Source organism: Eubalaena glacialis, chromosome 17, assembly GCF_028564815.1.
Source record: "Eubalaena glacialis isolate mEubGla1 chromosome 17, mEubGla1.1.hap2.+ XY, whole genome shotgun sequence".
In the NCBI taxonomy this organism is placed as follows: Eukaryota; Metazoa; Chordata; class Mammalia; order Artiodactyla; family Balaenidae; genus Eubalaena; species Eubalaena glacialis.
Genome location: NC_083732.1, coordinates 86,910,575 through 86,928,851, shown reverse-complemented (window position 1 = coordinate 86,928,851; position 18,277 = coordinate 86,910,575). Strand labels below are relative to the sequence as shown.

At 54.7% G+C, this 18,277-nt stretch overlaps 1 protein-coding gene and 1 pseudogene across 3 annotated transcripts in view; one reads left to right on the top strand and one right to left on the bottom strand.

Moving 5' to 3' along the window:
* Positions 1 to 18,277, top strand: part of SLC45A4 (solute carrier family 45 member 4) — a 75,563-nt gene that overhangs the window by 16,558 nt on the left and 40,728 nt on the right. Inside the window, exon 1 of one of the 3 annotated variants that reach the window (XM_061171775.1) lies at positions 7,354 to 7,404. The exons of the other annotated variants lie outside the window; for them this stretch is intronic. The gene's annotated coding sequence lies outside the window, so the exon portion shown is untranslated. Of the gene's footprint in view, positions 1 to 7,353; positions 7,405 to 18,277 lie in introns of those variants that run through there. 3 annotated transcript variants of the gene reach the window in all.
* Positions 12,321 to 13,123, bottom strand: LOC133077120 (small ribosomal subunit protein eS1-like; annotated as a pseudogene).

Below are 18,277 nucleotides of genomic sequence, written 5' to 3'. Positions count from 1 at the left end.
CTCCCAGCCCACTAGCAACACTGTTGATTGGCTCATAACAGCACTGGGAGGTGGCGCCGCTGGCAGGGCTGCTGTTCCTGTGTGCCCACCACTTAGCATCCTTCTGGACAAGTGACCTCTAGTGCCTCAGTTTTCTCGTCCGTAAATTGGGGCTAAGAATAGTATTCACCGCGTTGAGCTGTTGTAAGGATGGAGTGAGTGCACATATAGAAAACATCTGCAAGAGTAATTGGCGCCTAGGAAGTACTTGCAGAGTTTCAGCTACAGTTTTGCACCCGCACGAAGCAGTTGAAGACCCAGTATCTGTGGAGAGACTTGCCGGCTCCCGAGAGGAAGGGATGAGATCGCATGGGAAATCGGGCCTTCCGGGGGCCATCCACTCCTGGGTTGGGTGTTGGAGCGCGTGCCTTCGTGCAGTGGCAGAGCCAACACTCCTGGGCGCAGGGACATCGGGCCGAGCTGGGCGGGAGCGGAGGGAGGTGGTGCTGGAGGAGGACGGCAGGGGGACGGCAGCTGGGCTGTGCGGTACGCTTGGCTCCGCGTCCTGGCAGGGGCCGTGGAATAGGGCGGGCTGTGAACAGAAGTGAGCTTCTGGTTCCTTGGGTGGGAGCTGGTTCCCCAGTGCCCCGGGGGGTGGGGGACTAGCTTGGGGTCGGGGCGAGGGAGCGGCCGGCCTGTACGCACAAGTTGTGATCCGGTTGGGAGAGTTGGAATTCTGGGAGCTGGGAGGGGCCTGGGCCTGCACGGGGTGGGGCAGCACAAGAGCCCTGGGGCCATGGCTCACCCACCATGGGACCCTTAGGGAGCTGGTCTGCTGCTGCCCGTCTGAGCCCCCAGCCCAGCGGCCATTGGCCCAGCTGCGCCTGCTGCAGCCCTTGGAGGGTGGTGTGCTGGGAGGTGGCACAGTGAGCCTTTTACGGCCTGAAGTCTTTTCTTGATAGACTTATCAGGTGCCCCAAAGAAAAAAATCTCTTCAACCAAATACATAATTTTCCTGTTTGTAGTTAACTGCCTTTAATTGGCTGTTCAGCCAGCTCGGCCATCCTGGCCTTGGGAATGTTCCACGTTCCTTGGGAGGAATTTGGAAATCCAGATGCACCATGCAGGGTTAACAAGGGGGCCAGCCCCGGGGTGGTCAGGGGGGCTCAGGGGGCTTGGAGGGCCTTGGAGGAGGGAGGCCAGGCAGGGTGGTCCTGGGCGAGGTGCACATCCAGCTCTCCTGACCTTGTTTGATGGTGGCTCACTCATGAAAACGCCCGTGACACACCCAGGTGACCTCACCTGTCAGGCCGTCAGGGCAGCTGAGTCATGATGCTGTAAACTATATCCCCAAGGGAAAGTTTGTAGCTGTGGTTATGTCTTCTCCCTGTTAAAATTAGTCTTGAAGGGAGAGTGAGGTGTGCTGAGTTTATAGCTTGTCTATTGCAGGCTTCCTGCCAGCCCTGCAGGCCTTTCTCCTGTGATGACAGTGCTCTCCATGTGTGGCTTTAAGCGGGATCCGAGCTCGTGGAAGTGGGAGAGGAGGGACGGTGCTTGCGGCCTGGAGAGGACAGTGGCTTCCTCAGATCCGGCAGTGGTCTTGGGACCTGGTTTGCCGCTTTGCTGTTCTGGCGTTCTTAGTGTAGGGTGGTGGATACTGAAGGCGGAGCCCTACAGCATCACGAGGAGCACCCCGCCCCCTGCAGCCGGCGGGGAAGGTACCTCAGCGGGGCTGGCTGCACGCAGGTGTGAGCAGTTTGCAAAGGGGAGTGACTTCTGTTTTGCTGGGGGCAGGTGTGCACGAGGTGGAAGACAGCGGTGTGGAGGGGAGGGCTGCTGCTGAGGGACCGCGGGAGCCTCCTGGCTGGCTGCCTCCTGGCTGGCTGCAGACACGGGCAGTGCTCCTGCGGATTAGGCGTCCAGGGCGGGGGCAGGAGCCCTGTCAGGTGCAGGTTAATGCAGTTTACTGTGTTCATTGTGCCTCAATGGGGAAACGCTTGCTTTTCAGCTGTAACTTATTTGGCTTATATTTGCCTTATTCTGGAGAGGATTTAAGATGGCTTAGGTAGAGAATGTACTTCAAAGGCGTTTTTCCAGATGCAGCAAGGTATGTCTGCAGCCCTGCATGCTCGTACCTCGCTCTGCCTTGGTCTGTTTGCAGTGAGCGCACGGGGCTCCCCGCCGGGAAGCTTCCCGGGGGTGCAGAGGGGCATCTGCTGTAAGCCACCGTCGTTCCTCCTTGTCTGTTCCCAATTCCCATCCTTCTGTCAGGGAGCTGGAAGCAGAGGGACGGTGAGCTGAGACTCCTGCCTCCCCGGGGGCTGGGAAGGGGGCACAGGTGGAGGCGTTGGGGCCCCAGCCCAGGGGCTGCCAAAGGGCTGGAGCCAGGCCTGTCTTCCTTGTGCCTTTGAGGCAGCTCTCGCTCAGGAGGTGCCCAGAAGGGGGGCCCCAAGTGCCCCCCACGGCCCTCCCTCCATGTGACCCCCTCACACCCTCCCTCCCCACTGCCCCTTCCGCCTGACAGCCCTCATATGTGTCCTGAGAAGCAGTGTCTTGTGGACCCCCCTACTTGTGGACTGACATCAGAGGGTGAAAAGCCCCCTCACTGGTTCTAGAAGCGTTGCTAAAACTCCTGATGGAGCATCTTCAGGGACTGTTTGGGGAAGACTAAAATCTCACATTTGCACACATCCTGGGCTCCCTCGGGTAGGCCTCAGGAAGTGTGTACAAACCTGTGCGTTCAGTTGCTCCTTCCTCTGCCTCTTGAGCGTTTTGTACCAGCCTCTGTCATGGGCCTTCAGCCGTGCCTCCTGCCCCTGCCTCTCCCTCTCCCTCTCCCCCTCCCCCTCCCTCTCCCTCTCCCTCTCCCCCTCCCTCTCCCTCTCCCCCTCGCCTTGCTGGCCTTGTTTCTGGGGGTGTGCAGGTCCTTGGGAAATACCTTCAGTGAACGTGGGCACAGATGTGCACCGTGGGAGATGCAGACTCACAGGAGTTTAAAGATCAGCTGCTCGGGTGGGATTTACACCCTGGGAGTGTGTGTCCAGTCCTCTGAATTGGGTCCCTCTGCAGAAAAATGGGACACGCTGTGGTCTGGGCCGAGCACAGGGCCTGTCACCCTGGAGGGGGCACTCAGCGATGCTTTAAGTGAAGGTTGAACAGACGTGGGTAACTGCCTGTATTGCAACCCAGGCAGCGACCGGCCGTGGCGTGAGGCTGTGGCCCTCAGCTCGGAGTGTTAAGTGGGGTCATGACCCAGGAAGGCCTGTTGAGATTTTGGGTGTTGGGTGTGGTCCCAGCGGTTGCTGTTGCAGAAGCCCTGGGGCTGAGGACCCGGGATGAAGGCAGGGACTCGAGTTTCCTTCTCCCTCGCTGGAGATGGTGAGGAGATGGTGAGACGCCAGTGGACGTGGTGGAGGGAGCCGGCCTGGGTGGTGGAAGGAACCCTGCTGGGGAGCCACGGTGACCCTGAGCCCCACTCTGAGCTCCGTTTCTGGTTCTTCTCAGGCCTTTCCAGTCACGCGTTCTCCGGAGTTAGCCTTGCTGGGGGCCGGTGTGTGGGGTGGACGCCCCGGAGAGACACGGCTCAGTGGGCACTTACTTTCTCCCGTGTGAGGCCCTGTGGGGACAGAGAAGAGTCCCTGGGCTGGGGAGGGGGCAGCGTCCAGGAGGACCCGCCAGAGGGAGCGAGAAGCTTCCTGCACCTCAGCCTCTTTACAGAACTTAGACGAACAGGGGCCAATTTGGTGTATTGGATTAGGTTTTTATCCCCCAGGAGAGAAACCAAATAAACAGAATAGAGTTACTTTGGGCCACTGGCCAAACGAGAAATATTTTGGATCTGGTGACCTTTTTCTTTGGGTCACTATTCACTGTAGAAGGTTTTGACCCGTATTCCATTTCAGAATAGGAAGAACGGCTTATTTTTCAGAGCGGCAAATAAGGAAAAGAATGAAAGTATCTCGGAGTCTCTGTTTCCAGAGGCTCCCCCGGGAGGAATATTTTTATAGACACCAGACGTCCTCACCAGCCCTGGCCAACTTTCCATCCCGGGATGATGGGGTATGCCGTGAGCTGGCTGGCGCCTGCCGGGCCCCTCCGCCCGCCTCTAAAGCCACCACCTGCCGCTTTTGTCGTTGTGGCCAGCCGGCCTCGTTGGGGCCCGCGCTCCGTGCCTCTCAGCTCCCCCTGCGACTGCGAGCTCTCCTGGCATCTTCGTAGATCACAAACCTCAGCATTTTCACGATTAAACTGCAGAAGCTCACTGTCATCACTGAATCTCAGGGTACAGCAAGTGCTTATATAGCTGTTGTCAAAAGCCGGGGAAGGCAGTGTGACCTCAGCCCTTGTTAAGGCAAGGCTGTGCTGCGAAGACCACACAGAGACGTCCCACGGCTGACTTTCTCAACCTTGGTAACGGGCACAGGGTCCAAGCAGCACGTGTGTGACTTGTACAGCGGAGGCTCTGCCTTGCGTAGACACGCGCGTGGCTGGCACGGACTGTGGTGCTGGACCCCCAGGCACTGTCGCCTTTGCGCCATCCGCCTGCCCCCTGACTTCGTGCTGCCGTCGGGGTTGGAACTGCTCTGCCTCGGGTCTCGACTGGGGGGCAAGTCCGGGTCTGCGTTGCCCTCCCTCTTCTGTGCCTTTAAGCTACAGAGCGGTCATCATGGAAGAATCCCTATAGCTGTGTGCTGAGGGGACTGAAGCCCCTTTGCTGCCCTTTGTCCCGTGGCCCCGGGGTCCCCCTAAAAGTGTAGGAAGAGTTGGGAGCAGTGTTGACCTGGGATTTCTGGAGAAGCTGAGATCTTGCAGGCTTCCTCGTTTGTGTTCCGTGCTGCCTGCCTCTCCCGTGTGTCCCTGGGCACTGGACGGGAAGCGGGGGGTGGGGGGAGGCCCAAAACTTGGGGGCGGGGGCAGCTCCTGTGACCTTAGACACCGACCTGCTCGGAGGGGGCTGCTGCTGGCTCCCCATGGGGAGAAGCGCCAAGTGCCCCCAGCTTTTCTCAGCATAGAGGCTCTTGATGTCCTTGGGGGGCCTAGGCTCGCCACCCTCCCCGCCCCCAGAAGGCTCTGCATACACCTCAGGATGTGCAGGGTCGTTTGGTGGAGAGGTTGTAGAGTTCGGATGTAGCAAGCTGTAAAGTAGCAGAGCTCCGGTGGTTGGGTGGTTTACCGATGATGCCCTGTACCTGCAGCCTGGCCAGAAATGCCTGCTGGCCGCCCGGCGCTGGTTCCACGCGGAGCCGGACCCGGGCCCCCTGCACCAGGCCCCGCCCCGCTGGATTGGGCGGAGGCCATCTGAACTTGTGCAGACCCTGTTCTGCCACCTCTCATTCCGGCCTCATCCAGCTTGTGCCACTTCCAGGCGGCCAAACAGTAACCCTGGAGCCTTAGGAGGGAAGGAGACTAGCGCAGGCCCCAGACCTGTGGCCGCCTGTTCAGGCTCAAAGGCATAGCCACCTCCACAGGGAAGGAGGTCTTCTGTTGCGTGCAGCCCGGGCCTTGGGCGAGGAGGGGTGAAGTTGGCTCCTCTGGAAGGCAAGGAAGGCAAGAGCAGAGGGACAGCAGAGGGGAGATGTGAGGGCGGGGTACCAGGAGGGCTGAGCCGAGACGATGTCTGAGGTGCCCCTCAGTCTGGCTACGCCTTGTGCTGGGGACAGAGGAGCAAGGGGCCTGGAAAGTCAGCGGGAGAGGGGGGAGTGAGTGATGCCCCCAGCCTAGGGAGGGAGGAGGGGCCACAGGCTAAGGGGAACTGTGTCACTGGTCACAGGTTGCGTGGGATGTGGCACACCTGTAGATTCTTCTGGTCGAGACAGGTGAGCACGCACGTCGGGCTGTTGCGGGTTCACAGAGCCCTCCTCCAGGTCCCTTCAGGACAGACGGCCAGGTTTCAGAACTTTGAGGAAGCCCCGGTATGGGGGCACCTGGGAGGGCAGGAGGGGCAGGTGTCTCTGTCGTTGTCGTCGGATCCCCCTGGCCTCCTGGCCCTGTTTCTCCTTTGAGGGTGGGGGAAGGGCAGCACCATGTCCGGCTCCTCCAAGCCACCACCGTCTCTGACCTGGAGCCCAACGATTGTGGGTTCTTGTCCTGCTTCCAGAGGAGTTTCGTGTCCGTCCTCACGTTTGCTCCAGGCTCCTTGAAGCCCCATGGCCCACCTGGGTGAATTCGAGCTCTTGCCCTCCCAGCCCTGCGCGCCCTCGGTCTGCCTTGGGGCTCTGGACAGCACGCCTGACCCCCTCCCAGGCCTGCCCGCTGGGTTGTGCCGTCCACACGTGGGTGTCCCCATGGAGGGGTAGGGCGGGTCGCGGTGGAGGGAGCGAACCGTCCTGCTCTTGCTGGGAGCCCCGTGCCCCGTGGCTGCTGGGGGCCAGGCAGCGCGGACACAGGATACCGCGTGGTCTAGGCCAGGGCGCCTCCCCTCAAGGCACCTGAAAGTAGGGGTGGGAGGGTCAGAGGGAAACCCTCACCTAGACGTCCAGTTGCCCGCCCTGCTCTCCGCATGCCCACTCTCCAGCACCTGTTTACACACCTCCTCGCTGGTCATCCTAGTGGTGGGGCAGGTACTGTGCAGGAGGCAGGGTTGTGGGTCAGCAGCTCCAGACCTTCCTTGACAGAGAGAGGCTGCACTTGGTTCTGACAATTGAGTAGGGCCCTTAACCTAGTGAGCATTCTGGGTAAAAATCCTCAGAAAACTGACGGTGTCGTCGTTATTAGATTACTTTTTTATTCTTCTGGGCCATTCAAACTTAAATTCTCAGTTAGCCGGTTCCCGGTTGTTTTGGTGATTTGTGTCCTTTAGGACTAAGTACCTGAACAACGCATCTTCTGCAATGGAGGCAAACAAAGGGTTCCATTCGCCAGGGAGTTCTCAGCACAGTCTTCTCCGAATGTAATCAGAGGTGCCTGTCCTGCTTCACGGCCCTGAAGCAGCAGTGTTATTCCGCATCATTGCATTATTCTGCATGATGCATCGTGGCATTATTCCATCCCCCAAACCGTGTGTTGGTGTGGCGGCCACCTCCAGGTGTGGGATCCGCAGGCAGAGTGTCCGAGTCACAGCTGTTACCAGCGGCTTGGCATCCACGTCTCTGCACCATTTCCTGCCGTCGAGTTCAGAAGCTCAGCTTGTTTCCGGAGTGTTTTGAGCTAGCTCGTGGGATGCTGAGAGACTCTTGAGCCTGCCCTGCTCTGTCTCGGAGGGAGCATGGCATCTGAGGAGCCAGGATGTAGGGGTCCAGGTCTGTGGGACCCCGGCTGAGTCTTCTGTCCCACCCCTTTTGCAGCCACTCCCTGAGCCACCTGCTTCCGGGGAGCCTTTCGCGTCCCCTGGTGATCCCTTCGTCCCCTGTGCTGCGGCCGCTGTTGTGAGTTTGCATCCAGTTCCTGCTGAGTTTTAAGCTAACAGCCCCCCCGGGGGAAGTCAGGGTGAGTAACATCTGGAGCCAGTCGTGGGCATTGGCTGCACAGCTGTGCTGCGCGCCCACCCGACTTGGCCATGGGGGTGCTGACCGACCGGGGTCCCTGGGCGTCGTGTTGGCCCACCCTCCCCTGGCTGCCTGCATTTGGCCACCCAGGCGACCTACCTGTCTGTCAAGAAGTTAAGTTTAAATCAAATTTAAGCTGTAACGCTCCTTGTTCACTTTCATCCCAACAGTCATCTTAAAATCTCTCCTTTTAATTAACTCCATTCTCTGGTCCTTTCTGTCTGCCGGGGTGGTTTGCAGACAGAGTACCTGTCAGGGGCCCAGGAAGGGTGGGCAGGGGCCCAGGGGCCCGGGGCAGGGTGGCTTGCTCCCCTCCGATTGCTGCTGTTCCTTCTTTTTTTCTTTGTAGAACTGCTTCTTTGGCAGCTTTCACTTCTCATGTAGGCAAGTCCCAAGCTAATATTTATCCTGCGAAGTATCTTAAAAATGCTGGAGGGCGAGTTATTTGCTGAGAGCTTTATCAATCTTTGAAAGAGAGTCATTGTTACATTGATAAACTGAGGCACTGCTTACAATGGCCAGATTGTGTTTGAACTTGCAACCTTTAACGCAACAGTTAGTTTTTGTTAACAGATGGAATCGTGTTGGCTCTTCTTGTAAAGAGGTCTTTATCCTTGTGTTTTTTGTTTGTTACTGGCGTGCGCTGGGAGAGGGGAGACCTGGCACGGGGAGCTGGTTTTGTAATACATTCGGGTGTTACTCATTTTATGATTGGCAGGCTTTTTAGGAATGCGGACTTTTGTCCTCGGAGCCCTCACTTTTTATGAATTGTCCCTTTAAAAGTGGAGGTGCCTCCTTCCAGAGGGAAAACTGGCCTCGCCATGCAGTCTTCAAAGACTTAACAACGTGCAGGAAAGGAAAAGTGATATAAATAACAAGAATGTGCAGTAGGTGGTATTATTTATGAGTGGTCACGAGGTTTCAGGTCTAAAGGAAAGCACACTGAGAGTGAACTTAAATAAAGAGCTTTCCTGGGGGTGTTATTTGTCAGTAAAAGGAACCACTTCTGGGTCTTCTCCAGAGCCCGTTTCCCCTACCTGGCAGCCCCGCTCGACTCTGGACTGGGTAGATTGGAGGTGGGGTGCTCCCTGGGGACAGGACGGTGTCAGGGGACCCCATGTCCACGTGCCCGCCCGGTGGTCCAGGAACGAGTGTTGGGTGCAGGCGCGGGCAGGCAGAGGTGAGTCCGGAAGTGGGTCCTGCAGCTTGGGCACAGACGTGGGGACTCGAGCGTGACTGGTGGGAGGGTGGGCGGGCAAAGACTGGAGACAGAGGCCCGGAAGCGAGTTTAAAACGTAGTTACTGGGGGCTGGGAGCCCGGTGAGGGTGCGGGGCCGGGCCGGTGCGGGCAGAGGGGACTCAGGTGGGCTGCCCTGGGGGCCAGAGGTGGGGACATGTGAGGTGGCGCCCGTCACTCATCGCATGGGCCCAAGTGGCCCTGCCCTGCCCGAGCGTGGGCGCCCGTGGTGCCCTGCCCTACGGCGGTCTCAGTCAGCACCGAGCACTTCCTCCTGGGTCAGCCGACTCGCTGTTCCTCCTTTGTCTCTGTCTCTCTGTCTGCCTCTGTCCCTCCCTCCTGACTCACCCCCTGAGCTGCACACGGAGCTGTCGTGGCATGAGCGGGGGCTGGGAGGCAGTGTGTGTCCTGGGTCTTCCTGCTGCCTCCCCGCGGTCACACAGGGGTTCATCCCTGCCCACGCCCCAGCGTCCCTGTGGGTTCAGCATCCACGTTTAAAACACTGGTGGTTGGCCGAATTGTTTGGGGGATGCACGGAGCTTCTACAGGGGAGAATCTGATTTCTTGCTCACATAACTCTCCAGGTCATTTTCTAGGTGTCTCTCAACCACTATACATCTCCTGAACTTTTTCTTCTCCCCCAGTGGAAACTCTGTACCCCTTAAATCAATCAATCTACCTATCTATCTATTTATTTATTTATGGAGGGATTCCAGCTTTTCATTTTTCCCCTTTTACACAAAACAAAGTAGAAGAGATAAAGTAGGATTAAAACTGCAATAGTAGTTAATTGGTAGAACACATATACACAGAAAAAATCCGGATAGGAAGACAAGCTTATTTACAATGAGGAAGCACGTGCCTTGCGTTTATGTTTAATACATCTGGAAAGTCATCCTAAGCAGTAAGATCCTGTGGTTAGTGCTGTGTGTTCTTAAATTGAACGCCTGTTTTGAGAGGTTGAACCACAGGTCCTGGTATCAGGACGCTGTGCCAGGCTGACCTGAGGGAGGTGTGTGTGTGGGTGGGAGTCCAGGGTGCAGTGTAACTGATTCGTGGATGGGAAGTGAGTGCTGTGTTTAAAAGCAGTGACTTTTAAGAGCATTATCTTTCGTTTTCAGTAGAGGTAAAATCTAATCTGTTTTGATCCTTCTCATCTTACATGCACATGCGGTGACTGTAATACACGTTCAGGTCATACTGTCATGTGGAGTTTACATAAACTAGATACAGTATGTTTATGTATTTGAGGATTCCATTGTGCCCAGGGAGGCTTGTTTTTAACTATTTCCCCAGATTTTAAATACTCCTGTGTTTCCCTCTCATGAACTTTTGTCCAGCTTAGTGGAAAGGTATCGCTCTTTGGGCAACATCGGTGGTCATTCTTTGTATTTGTGGTCTTAGCTGTGGCTTCCTGACCATATTTCCATCCCAGTCACCACTGGACTTGCGTCAGCGTCAGGCACCCAGGTGGGGGAGCCTGCTGGAGCTTGCTCGTCCCCCAGAACGGTAGAAGGAAGCACTTGCAGCCACATTTGGCAGCCCCTGTGTGGATTTGCACTGTGTAGTGTGGGGTATCGTTTTGCAGAAGGCAGCATGTGTACTTCTGGCCCTTGTGTTAGGTGTGCTTGGAACCGTCTAGCCCTTCCACCGGCGCTGGCGCTCACCTGGCTGGCAGGTGCCTGGGAATTCTGGGCCTCCTTTCGGGCTCAGACTCTATTTCCCGCTGCTGTGGGGTTTTTTTTTGTTTTTGTTTTTTAATAAATTTATTTATTCATTTATTTATTTTTGGCTGTGTTGGGTCTTCGTTGCTGCGCGCGGGCTTTCTCTAGTTGCGGCAAGCGGGGGCTACTCTGTTGCGGTGCACGGGCTTCTCACTGCGGGTGGCTTCTCTTGTTGTGGAGCACGGGCTCTAGGCATGCGGGCTAAAGTAGTTGTGGCGCACGGGCTCAGGAGTTGTGGCGTGAGGGCTCTAGAGCGCAGGCTCAGTCCTGTGGTGCGTGGGCTTGGTTACTCCACAGCATGTGGGATCTTTCCGGACCAGGGCTCGAACCCGTGTCCCCTGCATTGGCAGGCGGGTTCCTAACCACGGCGCCACCGGGGAAGCCCCCGCTGCTGTGTGTTGGCTGCGTTCTCAGCTCTGGCAGGAGGGAGCCCCCAGACGGAGGACGGTGCTTAGTCCTGGGGTGTCAGCACCCACGGCTAATGAATGGGAAAGAAAGGGGCTTGTTGGTGTTTGCAGCCTTGGGTCTGGGGAGTCTGGTGCCCTCTGGGCTGCAGGCAGGGGAAGATGCTTTGTAACCCCTGGACAAGAAGTAGAGCTCCTCAATCCAAAGTGGACCTGTTTCAGACCTTGCTGCAGGGCTTTTCTGTCTTGCCAGCCACTCTTGGCCTGGAGAGAAAAGAGTTGACCCTGACTCCTTGCTGGTAGTCAAGGCTGACCATGAGTACCCCTGAGTGCAGTGCATTGTGGGTGAATCTGTGATGAACAAAGTAGGCGGTGGTGCAGCTAGGGGTGGGTGTCTGACGTCAGTCCAGTGGGGAGAAGGCTAAATAAAGCAGAGCTAAATCTGAGCTCCAAGAGGGGCCATAGGTGCTATCGAATGAAAAGCCCCGTGGTTGTGATTGGAAGCTGGAGTAGCCACTGAGTGAAGGGCCTCGCCGGGGACACAGGAGGGAGGAATAGCCTCCATGTACCAGAATGTTTGGGAGGGATCTGCTGTGTTCCTGGGTGCGGTTATAGAACAATCTTGAGTCACTTTATTGCTGATGTCAGATTGGGGAAAGCTTCTGAGATGCTTCTTGGTGATCAGTTTCGAGTCTGTACCAGCTTTCCGTGGACCTGCCAGCAGCTCAGTGAGTCCACAAGTGGCTTTTCAAACCTGCCACCCCTGCCCCTCCTCTCCCCATCCAACCCTCTCAGGCTGCGTGGCATTACAAACCTCTCTCTGCACTGTCTAGGCCATCTGAGATTCATCTTCGTTGTAGAACACTCCTGAATATCATTCCACATATCAAGATCTTATGTGATGTTTGGATAGGGCAACCAGAAAAATCTATTACTTTTTTTTAAATTAAAAAATAATTTGGGGTTCTACAGAAGCAATAAGTATAGATAGATAGATAGATGGATAAAATGATGAATCACTCAGAATACCTTTTTCTCTGCATCCATGCCTTTAAAAAAAACTTAATGGGGGGCTTCCCTGGTGGCGCAGTGGTTGAGAATCTGCCTGCTAATGCAGGGGACACAGGTTCGAGCCCTGGTCTGGGAAGATCCCACATGGCTGCGGAGCAACTAGGCCCGTGAGCCACAACTACTGAGCCTGCGCGTCTGGAGCCTGTGCTCCGCAACAAGAGAGGCCGCAATAGTGAGAGGCCCGCGCACCGCGATGAAGAGTGGCCCCTGCTTGCCACAACTAGAGAAAGCCCTCGCACAGAAACGAAGACCCAACACAGCCAAAAATTAATTAATTAATTAATTATTTAAAAAAAGAATCCTCAATGTCTGATCATTGTTTTTAAAAACAAAACAAAACTTAATTGGACCATAATGTGTACTTGATTTATAATCTGCTCCCCCCCCCCACACAAATAAGGTCTTTTATTTGTTACCATTAAAAGTCTGATTTTTAAACAGATTCTTGGACTGGTGGCTCATATCCATCGGCTTGTTCAACTTTAGCACCTGTCTCATCCCCAGTAGCTTTTCCAGAACTACTACCTTCACCATGTAGCTTCATGAGTTTTCCCAATTCAAACTTGGGCTTCTTTAGCATTTTTACTTTTCTAACAAAGACATCATGGAGTGGATAAATAGATTGGCAGCCCTTTTCTATGTCTTTTCCAGTGCTATCTGGAATCAATTTATTGACCACCTCTTTCAAGTCATTTGTCTGCACCTCTCGGGTCACGATTTCCATCATCTTCTTGCGGATCTGGCGGACCTGCTGGTGCCGGGCATAAGCGGTCTTCTGAATCTGATTGTTGCGTTTTTTAGTAAAACCCACACAGAATAGACGAAGCAAATAACCATCGGTAGTCTTGACATCAACGTGAGCTTCAATCATGGTCTGCCATTTTCTGACCGTGGAGCACGTTTTGTCACGGGTAAGATCCATGCCACGGAAATTAGGCAGTTTTTGCCCTGAACATCCTCGGTAATTAGCTTGAGTTTTCCAAATGCAGTTTCATCATTCTGCAGATCAGCAAGGCTCACTTCAAACACATGACCCTGGAGGCCATCAGATGCGATTTTGGTTCCTTAAGTTCTCATGACTCGTGTTTTCCCAGTATTTCTTACATTGAACATAGCTGGTGCTTTCACATCATACTAATCTTTCTTAGAAAATGGGCCAACCACTTTCTTCTTGGCTCCCTTTTTACCGCCTTTCGTAAGGCGCTTGTTCTTTCCGACCGCCATGGTGCTGCTCAGAGAGCCAAAAGGGCTGTAATCTGCTTTTTGTACCTAATTTTAGGCATGTTTCCATGTCAACAGGTAATCCCACAATGTGGATTTTGTGTCAGGATCTGCCTTACTTTATGTGACCAGGTCTTTTTTGGACACTTGCAGGTTTCTCAGTGGTGTAATCAGCATCCCTGTACAGGGCTTTGCTTTCCAAAGAGTTCCAAAGAGCAGAATTGCAAGATCAAAGGGTGTTTACATCTTAAGGCTTTTTATACATACTAAAAGCACTGCAGTTTTTAAGAAGTCATTTTTGATGGAGCCAGGACTGTCATGATTAATTGCACAGGTGATAGTACTGCTTACTTTGAGCACTTCAGCTTCCGGGATCCCAGGAAAGCTCTGGTTCTGAATAGCTGACCTTTCCAGGCAGCAGGGGGATTCAGGTACCAAACTGGGTTTCTTCCTCACAGAACATCGGGGGCCCTCCGGGTGAAGGGGTTACCCCTCTCTGTAGAGGGGAGGACAGATTCCATGAGCTTGCAGTCCGATTGGCGCCATTCGGTAAGCTCCCTCCTGCCCCCTCCCCCTTCGTGGGAGCTGTCCTGTGCGCTCCAGCCGGTTCCCTGAGCTGGGCCAAGGAAGCCGCTGCCTTGCCTTCCCCTGTCCCCTGCCTGCAGTGGGCCTGAGGCCCAGCACGGGGGCTCCCCGATGGGGACTGTCCTTGGACCGCGCCTCCCTCCGGGTAAAACCGACTGTAGGTGACCATGAGTCGGTGGGAGGGTTTTTGAAGGGTGTAGAGACTTCACAAGGTCTGCAGTGTGGCTTTAGACCACGTTCTTGGTAGCTCAGCAGTGCCAGGCTGTCCTGTGAATGGTGCAGGCATGACTCATCCCCCCTGTGTGGAGCCCTGACCTTCAGCCACGTTCAGGTGTGCAAGGGTCGGGGCGGTGACTGCAGAATGCTGGGTGGTGGTGGTGGTGGTGTTTTAATTTACTTTATTTTTATTTATCTTTGGCTGTGTTGGGTCTTTGTTGCTGCGTGCGGGCTTTCTCTAGTTGCGACGAGGTGGGGCTATTCTTCATTGCGGTGTGCGGGCTTCTCACTGCAGTGGCTTCTCGTTGCGGAGCATGGGCTCTAGGCGCATGGGCTTCAGTAGTTGTGGCACGCGGGCTCTAGAGCGCAGGCTCGGTAGTTGTGGCGCATGGGCTTAGTTGCTCCGCGGCACGTGGGATCTTCCCGGACCAGGGCTCGAACCCGTGTCCCCTGCATTGGCAGGCAGATTCTTAACCACTGCACCACCAAGGAAGCCCCTGTTGTTTGTTTTTATGGTCTCAGAGAGTAAGAATGAATTTAACCCCAGACTAAAGCTGTGTATGTTCCCTTCATTCACCAAAATATTACCTTTTAAAAAAAAAACTAGTTTTGATTTTAACATTCCTCAAATATATTTCGTACTTCCTCTCTTTAAAAACATTGACATTTTGTGTTTACCTGACACATGGACCGTAATTCACATAATCCCATATTGTTAGACAGTTGAGTTGTCTCCAGTTCTCCTTTTGTAGCACTGCATCCTTTTTTGCCTTAGGGTACACGGAGAGTCTGGAAAGTGCTTTGATTTGATATCACATGTAAGTACCATCAGAAGGGTTCATTACATCTCGGCAGTCTTTAGTGGTATCCCTTAATTATACCCCTGTCTTTGAGGTCTGTTCTTTTTCCTTTTTGTTTTGGCCGTGCCTTGAGGCTTGCGGGATCTTAGTTCCCCGAGCAGGGATTGAACCCGGGCCCACGGCCGTGAAAGTGCTAAGTGCTAACCACTGGACCGCCAGGGAATTCCTTGTTCTTGATTATATGTATGTAATGTGAGGAATCTTTCTTTTCATTTTTTAAAAGTACCATTTGGTTGTTACGAGTCTCCTTAGGCAGCTTGCCTGTCTCTTCCATATCGTGGATGACAGAGCCCGCGTTTATTGGTACCTGGCCCTGCGCCTTAGATGAAGTAATGAGAAGTTTGGAGAAATACTAGTCTCTCCTAGAACTGTTGGAAGTGGCTGCCCACTTGGCATTTTAGGTGGATCCTGAAGCTCAGTTTTCCTAGGCTAGCTGGGGTTCCAGGAGCCGCCCAGTTTAAAAGCTTGCTGCTGTTTCCATGGTAGCCAAAGCTTCATTCTGACCCGAGCGGCTTAAACTAGCAAATTGATGCTAGAAACATTCAGAAGAAGGGGAAGAAAAAAAACCTTTCACAGCTTTTTAATTAGAAAACAAAAAACCTCCTACTCACCTGATTGTGCAAATGAAGGAAAACCGTGTAAAGGTCAGAGGTGAAAAGTTAGGTGAGCAGGTCTTTCTGTATTTTTCAAAGAAGGTAACTGTTGCAGAGAATATTTTCTTTGGGGACAAAGCAGTTTGTCCTTGTTTCAGTGTAATTTCCTCCTAGATGAGCTTTCTGAGTGTTGGATGCTAGGCCTTGCTTTCCTTCATGTGTCTGTAACAGTTTGCTTTAGTAGAAGGTGAAGACGGATATTCTGTTTGGGAGCGTGCTTGATTTCCGTCCTCATGCCGTGCCCTCTCAATTTTAGGAAGTAGGATAGTATGTGCTTTGATAGGATCCAATATTAAACACGTTTTCTGTCATGTAAGCTGTCAGTAGAATTTGCTGAGTTTGCTTCCACGTGCCTTTCTGCTTATTTTAACCTGACACTGTGCTTTTAGATGGTCCGGAGCGGCAGCTGCCCTGCCTCCGGGGCACAAGGGCAGGGGCAGCACGGAGTCCTGTATGGCGCTCTCTGTGCGGTGGGGGGGCAGGGGGCTCCCACACACCTGGCATCAGAGCTGACTGGGGCTCCCCCGAGGTTGTCTGGTGGAGGGGAGCCGAGCTTTCCTCGCTCCTTCTGGACTGGAGTCAGGAAGGGGGCTGGCTCCCTGGTGCTTGTCATGAGCTCCACGCCACTCACCCCCTCATCCTGCTGTAGGTTCCTTGTCTAGGAGATGATGCAGTCCTCCATGTCTGGGCAGGGCTGCGACCATGAGGGACCTGCAGCCGTGCCCTGTCTCTGGAGGTCCTAGGAATTCTTGGTAGGAGTTCGTGGCTCTGTTGGCAATTCTGATGTTCCCTTTTTGGATGAAAAAGGGGCTTCTGGAGTTGGGTGTGCTGTCAGAGAAAACCCAAGGCCCTGGGAGTGGAGAGAGTCAAGCTGCCTGGCATCCTTTCCATCAGCGCCCTGCCCTTGGCCTGTTGCTTCACAACTGGAGGGTCATTGTTCTCGGGAGCCTCTTGGTACCCTTCTAGGAGGGCTCTGCCCCTGATGCGCTTCACCGCTGTGGGTGCGTAGCTGGCCCAGGTTCACCCAGCGTGCTGGGCGCACACGGATGGGCTCGGGCGTGCCTGCCAGACCCTCTGCAGGGAGCACCGTGGCCGAGGCTCTTCCCCTCTGGTTTAGATGTGACCTCAGTTGTCCTTTAGGTCCATCTGAGCCCCTGCATCCCATCCTGCTCTCTGCCCGCCCTCGGGGTCACAGATGTTGGCCGGGGTGGGGGAATCAGAGGTGGTCCTCCTGCCGTCCTGGGGACCAGGAAGCCCAGGGCTGGCGGAAGGCCTTTTGATGCCTACAAATTACCCCTGAGGAGGCAGGGCCAGCGCAGGCCTCCCAGCTGCTCGGGCACGAGTCTGCTTAGATGTGTTAGATGTGTTGGCTGTACACAGGGCACCGGGACCCCTGACAGGCAGGACGGCGATGGTTTGGGGTGCGCCGCATGTAAACCCCAACTGTGAAAGGCACTGCTCTTGTGTCCTGTCTCATTAAAGACAGTGATTCCTGAAGAATCCCACATAGGCATGACGTTGTGAGATGCTGTGATCTATCCGTGGTGGGGGGGCTGGGGGGTGACTTTTAACAAATAGTTCTGAAGTAGAGTGTGTATTTTGAAAGTTTACTTAAATTGCAGTATGCCAGTTTAAAGGCGCATAAAAAATGATCTCTACTATTCATTGGCGTTGACGCGCTGGTTTCTGCTTCCTATTCAGAAGAGAAATGGATTTTCCTTGAGCTCTGTGATTATCCTGTTCTTCTCTCTAAAGGGGGAGGGATTTCTAAAAATTGGTTTTCTTTTTTGAACGGCGTAACCATGCTTAGCCTGGTGTTCTGCCTTCCGTGCTTGCGAATTCATTATTATGAAGGCATCCGGGTACCTGTGCCTACCCATTGTGACCCGAGCTGCTCCTCGGTTGGCCCCTGTTGTCAGCGAGTGGATGGGCGGCCCAGGCCCACTTAACTCCTGCAGGGAGCGCCTTCTCCCTTCCCCGGGGTGCCAGGGTGGGAGACAGGTGGGGATTCTGGTGTTGGGTGCCCCCTGGGTCTGACGGCACCGGAAGGAAAAGCGAGGGCCCAGGCCACCTCCAAGGATGCCACGCTGCCAGGACCTTGACAAGCGGGACTGTCTGTCCTGCAGACACACAAGAGGGGCTGAGTCCCCCCCTCTGAGAGCTCACAGTGGGTGTGGCGTGTGCCGAGAGCTGTCACCCGCCTTGCGGGGTGCCCTCTGGTTGAAGAGACCGGGCACTGTCTGGGGAGGGACCAGGGTGCAGGGCTGGGCTGTGTAGTCACAGAAGAGAAGCCCGGGAGAAGCACACTGGAGTGCCTGGGTCTGGGCTGTTCCTGCTCATTGCCGGGATACCCATCCCTTGAGAAGTGCTTTAATTAGACTGACTTGTTACAGTGTAGCAAGTTTCATCCCCTCCCGCCTGGGGCCCCTTTCCAGATTTCCTTCCATTCAGTCTCTTAATACTCCGAATGTTTGACACACACACACACACACACACACACACACGCCCGTCACATCCCTCCTCGTCCCCCCCTCCCCCCGACTTCACAGCGGACTGATGGAAAGGAGCACAGATCAAAAGGGGCGTCAGGTCTGACGTGGGTCCTGTTTGGTTTCTGAAGTGTCCTTGACTAGGTCTTGTGACACAGAACGCTCAAAGGCTGCGTTATGAAGAGTTAAGTCATAGGTCAGCTTTTGGTCATTTCTGTCTAGAGGGGCAGGGCGCTGTCCAGCCGGGACCCTTGAGAGTGAAGGGGGCACGGCCGGCCGTGCGCCTGCAGCCAGTGGCTTCCACTTGGAGCGAGTTGGCCTGCAGGTTCTTGGGCCCTTCCCCAGAGTTCTGTT